We start from the raw sequence: 7,450 nt of genomic DNA on the forward strand, positions 1-7,450 counted from the left end.
TTTTTTTTTTTTTTTTTTTTTTTTTGAGACAAAGTCTGGCTCTGTCACCCAGGCTGTAGTGCAGTGGCCGGATCTCGGCTCACTGCAACCTCTGCCTCCCGGGTTCACACCATTGTCCTGCCTCAGCCTCTCGAGTAGCTGGGACTACAGGCACCCGCCACCACGCCCGGCTAATTTTTTTTATTTTTAGTAGAGACGGGGTTTCACCATGTTAGCCAGGATGGTCTTGATCTCCTGACCTTGTGATCTGCCCGCCTCGGCCTCCCAAAGTGCTGGGATTACAGGCGTGAGCCACCGCACCCGGCCTATAATTTTTTGTATTTTTAGTAGAAACGGGGTTTCACCGTGTTAGCCAGGATGGTCTTGATCTCCTGACCTTGTGATCCGCCTGCCTCGGCCTCCCAAAGTGCTGGGATTACAGGTGTGAGCCACCACGCCCCGCCGACTGAGGCTATTTCTATGTAAACGGAGGGAGGAAAATGTTGCTCTCCTGGCAGAGCGCTGGAATTGGGCAGGAGAGGAGCCTCTTTGCCGATCAACTTTCCTTCAGCTGGGAATCTGGATAAATGTAGAAAGTGTAGCAATAAGGAGCTCCGGCAGGTTCTCATGCTGCAGTAACTTCTGGTAGATCCTGTTCAACGGGTTGAGAATCCTGCAGAAGGGAATTCAATATGAGGATTCTCTAATTAGAGTAATATTTATGTGGGTTGACACTTCTTTGATATGATTCATAAACATCAGCTTGGTGCTTTTTTTTCATGACCATTTGTACTTACTTGAATCATGCCACTTTTCTCCACACAGCATGAAGTTTTCAGGAAAAAAAAAAGTTTTCTTGTTTAACTATTTAAAACGACAGATGCTCCTCGACTTACAATGGGGTTACATCTAAATAGAACCATTGTAAGTTGAAAGCAAAATCTTCGACTTGACTATATTTTCAATTTACAACGAGTTTATTTGGAAATAACCCATCATAAGTCAAGGAGCCTATTGAATGTTATTGCTTTTGCACCACTGTAAAATAGAAAAATCATTACATCAAACCATTTAATCTAGGGACATCTGTATTTTGTTACACTGGTATAAGGGAGAGCAGCTTTTACTCAAGTACTCATTTATAGTGTGTGTATGTGTTAGTCACTGTGTGGGTACTAGAGATACTGACATCAAAGCCATCCTCCTTGACCTTAATGCTTCTCTGGGCTGGTGCACCTTTCTTGTCATTCCTTTATGGGAGGATATACTTAGGCTATTCCAACTCTTCAAAGCTTAGTAAAGATGAGGCTGTAACATATAAACAGGTTTTGTTGAAGGTTTTGGGATAATGAAATGGAACTACTATGCAATAAAAGAAAACCTTAAACTGGCTAGCGAATGTGACTTCTGAATGTCTTAGGCTCTCCTCTTCACCTTCCCACGTCCTGTTAGCCCCAGACTTCCTACTATGTTCTAGGAGTGGCCTACTTACCTCAACAGGAATACCTGGGACCATGAATACCACCACCCCAGAGCCAGGCTCTCCAAGTCCTCCAAGGCCCAGTGAGAGGAGGAACCTGCTAAGGCTAGCCTCTGCTGATATATAATCTTCATAGGCTCTGCTCCACCCGAAAGGATGACCCCTTTTTATATTAAGTGGAACAGTTCAGCTCAGCATTGCTTTGACACTTTCTACTGCTGAATTGTATCTTGATTTTTTCTTTCTGCAAATCCACATTACATTTTTCTTTTTTTTTCCAAAAAGTTTGATTTTCGTTTTAATATACAGATAGTAAAATTCATCTTTTTTAGTGTGCAGTTCTATGAGTTTTAGCAAATACATAATCATATTACCACCGTGATAATCAAGATACAGAATCATTCCATCACCCCCACAAAATCCCCCATGTCTTTTTGTCATCAACCCCTCTCCATATCCTCAGCCCCAGGCAAACACTGACCTGTTTTCTATGTCCAGAGTTTTGCCTATTCCAAAATGTCATATAAATGAAATCATATAGCATATAGCCATTTATATCTGATTCCTTTCATGTAGCATAATGCAGTTGAGATTCATTGATGTTGTTGAGTGTATCAGATATTTGCTCCGTTATATTGCTGAGTGGTTTCCCATTGTATGAATTTACCACAGTTTGTTTATCCATTCACCAGTTGAAGAACATTTGTTTCCAGATTTTGATGATTATGAATAAAGCCACTATAACTGTTACGTACAGGTCTTGGTATGAACATAAGTTTTCATTTCTTGTGAGTAAATATCTTGGAGTAAGATTACTGGGTTTTATGATAAATGTATGCTTAACATTATATGAAATAGCAAATTGTTTTCCAAAGCAGTTGTGCAATTTTGCATTCTCACAATATATGAGAGTTCTAACAGCTCTGTATCCTCACCTGCATTTGGTATTGCCAGTTTTCATGGGGATTTTTTTCTTATTCATTCTGATAGATGTGCACAGGTACCTCAGTTTGGGTTAAGCTTTTATTTTCCTAATGATTCATGATGCTTAGCATCTTTTCATGTGCTTATTTGCCATCATAACTGATACGGTTTGGCTGTGTCCACACCCAAATCTCATCTTGAGTCGTAGCTTCCATAATCCCCACATGTTGTGGGTGGAACCCAGTGACAGATAATTGAATCATAAAGGCAGTTTCCCCCATACTGTTCTCGTGGTAGTGAGTAAGTCTCATGAGATCTGATGGTTTTATAAGGGGTTTCCCTTTTCACTTGGCTCTCATTCTCTCTTGCCTGCTGCCATGTAAGATGTGACTTTCACCTTCCACCATGATTGTGAGGCCTCCCCAGCCACATGGAACTGTGAGTCCATTAAATCTATTTATCTTTATAAATTATCCACTCTTGTGTATGTCTTTATCAGCAGTGTGAAAACGGACTAATACAATATCTCTTTTTGGTGAAATATCTGTTCAATTCTTTTGTCCATATATTTATTGGGTTGTTTGCTTTAGTATTGAGAGCTGAGGATTCTTTGCATTTTCTAGATCTAAGTCCTTCATAAGATATGTGCTTTGCAAACATTTTCTCCCAGTCCACAGCTTGCCTTTTTGTTTTCTTAACTAGTGTCTTAGTGAACTGAGGCTACTATAACAAAATGCCATAGACTGAGTGGCTTAAACAAGAGACATTTATTTCTCACAGTTCTGGAGGCTGGGAAGTCCAAGAAGATCAAGGTGACAGTAGGTTTGCTTGCTGGTCAGGGCCTTCTTCCAGGCTTGCAGATGGCTGCCTTCTCACTGTCTTCTCACAGAGCAAAGAGAAATTGTCTTAGTCTGTTTTGTGCTACTATAAGGAATGGTTTCTGTTTGGTAATTTATAAAGAACAGAGATTTATTCCTGACAGTTATGGAGGCTGGAAAGTCCAAGTCGAGAGACTGTGTCTAATGAGGGCTTTCTTGCTGTATCATCCCATGGTGGAAGAGCAGAGGGTTAAAAGAACACATACGCACACACGTGTGCATGAGAGAGAGAGAGAAGGGAAAAGTTGGAAGGGCCAACTCGTCTTTTTATCAGGAACCCACTCCCACAGTAACTAACCTCCTCTCAAGATATTAACGTTAATGCATTCATGAGGGCTCTGCCATAATCACCTCTTAAAGATCTTACCTCTCAACACTGTTGCATTGTTGATTGAGTTTTTAACACATGAACTTTGGGGTACACATTCAAACCATAGCAGAGATAGAGTGACAACCAAAATGAGTGATTGAAGCATAAGTCTCAAATCATCCAGGTTTATTGAGCCAGCTTAAGGGTGTGCCTGGGAAAAACATAAGTCACAGAAGCATCTGTGGCTATTTTTCCCAAAAAAGTTCTCAGGAGGTTTAGTATTTATACATTTTCCTTAAAAAACAGGAGGCAGCAGTGAGATAAATGATTACATACTTACAAGACTTTATAGCCCAGTAAATCTACATTTTACATATGATAAGGTGAACATTTGAAGAAAAAGGGAATAGAGGAAGCTGCCATCTAGGGGAGAGGTAAAGGAAACATTAATCTCATTTTGTCTCAGGGACTGGTGAAGGAACTATTAATCGCATCTTGTTTTTGTTCTGCACCTGGGAAGATAAACTAGCAGTCTTTTGAAAGGGCTAGTTTCTGTTTGGCTTTTACAGAAGAAAACCTAATGACTTTTTTTTTTTTCTGAGACACTTTCACTCTGTCACCCAGGCTGGAGTGCAGTGGTGCAATCTCGGTTCACCACAATGATGGGGTGATTGGACCCAACACCAGGTCGTAGGGGAGACGAAGTCCAGCAGAGTCAAAGGAATGAGAAAAGACAGTTTGAGAGAAAAAATGGGTCCAGAGCATATATGGAGACTGTGAATGTCCCGAGCTCTGGGAGTCCACACTATTTATTGGTGATCAAACAAAGAAACAGGTGGTGAGGATGTAGGGATTGAAAGGTAGTGAGCCATCAAGCAAATGAGCTACAGCTGTGACGGTTTAGCATTTTTCTTTGCAGCATATGGAACATGTTCTACTACTTGAGATAATGAGAGTGCTAGAAGCAAGGAGCCAGCAAGTCTAGACACATTCCAGAGGCCAGGAGGTGTTTTATGCCCTGAGCCCTGGGTTCCGTACAAACCACGAGGGGTTTTATGCCCTGGGCTTAGATTATGGTGCGGCATGGCAGCCTTCCACCCTTCAGCACAGAGCTTGTTGTTCCAAAGGCCACGAGGGGTTTGAGACCCCGGACCCAGACATGTTCCAAGACTCTTTTACATTATGTCAGACATGCAAGCGCTGCCTCAGCTTCTCTCCCAACACTCAGTTTTTCTCCCAGCACACAACCTCCACCTCCTGGGTTCAAGTGATTCTCATCCCTCAGCCTCCCAAGTAGCTGAAACTACAGGCACCGGCCACCACACCCGGCTAATTTTTGTATTACTATTAGAGACAGGGTTTCGCCATGTTGGCCAGGCTGGTCTCGAACTCCTGACTTCAGGTGATCTACCTGCCTCAGCCTCCCAAAGTGCTGGGATTACAGGTGTGAGCCACAGAGCCCGGCTGAAAACCTAATAACTATTAACAAGGGAGGGGGTATAATGAGGTGTGTCCAATCTCCTATCCTATCACAGATGTAAATTCAGCATCCAAGGTTTCACTGGCATTCCCTTGGCCAAGTCGGGGGTGCAAGGGGTCCATTCAGTCAGTTGGAAGCTTAGAATTCTGTTTTCATTTAGCAAGAGCAAGCAAGCTCTGTGGTCTCTTCTTACAAGGCCACTAATCCTATCATGAAAACCCTAGCCTCATGATCTCATTTAAGCTGATTACCTCCCAAAGACCCCATTTTCAAATACCATCATGTTAGGGATTAGGGCTTCAACATGTCAATTTTGTGGGAACGCAGTTGAGTCCATAGCAGTGTCTCTCAAAGAGAGAAAGGTTTTAATTTTGGTGAAACTCAGATTTTTTTTTTTTTTTTTTAGACGAAGTCTGGCTCTGTCACCCAGGCTGCAGTGCAGTGGCTCGATCTTGGCTCACTGCAAGCTCTGCCTCCTGGGTTCAGGCCATTCTCATGACTCAGCCTCCCAAGTAGCTGGGAATACAGGCGCCTGGCATCACGCCCAGCTAATTTTTCTATTTTTAGTAGAGACGGGGTTTCACCATGTTAGCCAGGATGGTCTTGATCTCTGGGCCTTGTGATCTGCCCGCCTTAGCCTCCCAAAGTGCTAGGATTACAGGTGTGAGCCACCATGCCTGGCCTAGATTATCATTTTTTAAGCGTCATTCTTTTGGTGTCATAGCTATGAAATCTATACCTAATTAGAGATCACAAATATTTTTACCTATATTTTCTTGTAGAAATTGTATACTTTAGATGTTTTTATTTAGGTCTACAATCCACTTTGAGCTAATTTTTATATATGGTGCCAATTATAAATTGAGGCTTTTTGTTTACATTTATGTGTCAAATTGTTCCAGCACCATTTGTTAAAAAGACTATCTTTATTGAATTGTATTTGCACATTTTCAAAAATTATATATATATATATATGGATCTATTTCTAGTCCCTCTATTTTGTCTCATTGATCTATGTGTCTCTGTTTTTACCAATGCCATACTCTCTTGATTACCGTGGCTTGATCCTAAGTCTTGAAATCAAGTGGTGTGAACCCTCTAAATGTTTCCTTTTTAAAAACTGTTTTTATTATTCTAGTTATTTGTGTTTTCATACCAATTTTAGAATCAACCTATCAATTTCTACTGGAAAGGGAAGCCTTCTGTTATTCTGATTGGGACTGCATTGAATCTATGTAAGTTAATTTGTAGAGAATCGACATTTTAACAATACTGGGTCTTCTGATCCATGTTTATCATATTTTTCTTCTTTTACTTAAGTATTTCATTTTCTTCAGTAATGTTCTGTCAATGAAAAGAGTCAAACTCTGGCAAACTTGGCATCTGACAAAGGACTAGTATCCAGAATCTACAAGGAATGCAAACAAATCAGCAAGAAAAAAACAATCCCATCAAAAAGTGGGCAAAGGACATGAATAAACATTTCTCAAAAGAAAATATACGAACAGCCAACACACACGAAAAAATGTTCAACATCACTAATCATCAGAGAAATGCAAATTAAAACTGCAATGAGATACCACCTTACTCCTGTAAGAATGGCCATTATAAAAAAGTAAAAAAACAATAGATGTTGGCCTGGATGTGAGCAAAAGGGAACACTTTTACACTGCTACTGGAAATGTAAACTAGTACAACCACTATGGAAAACAGTATAGAGATTCCTTAAGGAACTAAAAGTAGAACTACCATTCAATCCAGCAATCCCACTAATAAATATCTACCCAAAGGAAAGTAAGTCATTACATAAAAAACACATACGCACATATAGCAGCACAATAAGACACGGAACCAACCTGATGATAGTGCCCATCAGCCAACAAGTGGATAAAGAAAATGTGGTATATGTACACCATAAAATACTATTCAGCTATAAAAAGGAACAAGATAATGTTTTCTGCAGCAACTTGTATGGAGCTGGAGGCTATTATTCTAACTGAAGTAACTCAGGAATGGAAAAGCAAACATTGTATGTTCTCACCTACAAGTGGGAGCTAAGCTATGAGGATGCAAAGGCATAAGAGTGACACAATGGGCTTTGGGGACTCAGAGGGGAAAGTTGGGAGAGGGGTGAGGAATAAAAGACTACATACAGTGTACACTACTCAGGTGATGGGTGCGCTAAAATCTCAGAAATCACAGCTAAAGAATGAATCCTTGTAACCAAAAACCACCTATACCCCAAAAACTTGAAATAAAAAAAGAAGTCAAACTCTGTAAAATAGTTGAAGGGATTTATTCTGAGCCAAATATGAGTGACCATGGCCTGTGACACAGCCTTTGGGAGACCCTGAGAACATATGCTCAAGGTGGTTGGGGAGCAGCTTGGTTTCATACAT

This window comes from Theropithecus gelada, chromosome 17 (genome assembly GCF_003255815.1).
Source record: "Theropithecus gelada isolate Dixy chromosome 17, Tgel_1.0, whole genome shotgun sequence".
In the NCBI taxonomy this organism is placed as follows: Eukaryota; Metazoa; Chordata; class Mammalia; order Primates; family Cercopithecidae; genus Theropithecus; species Theropithecus gelada.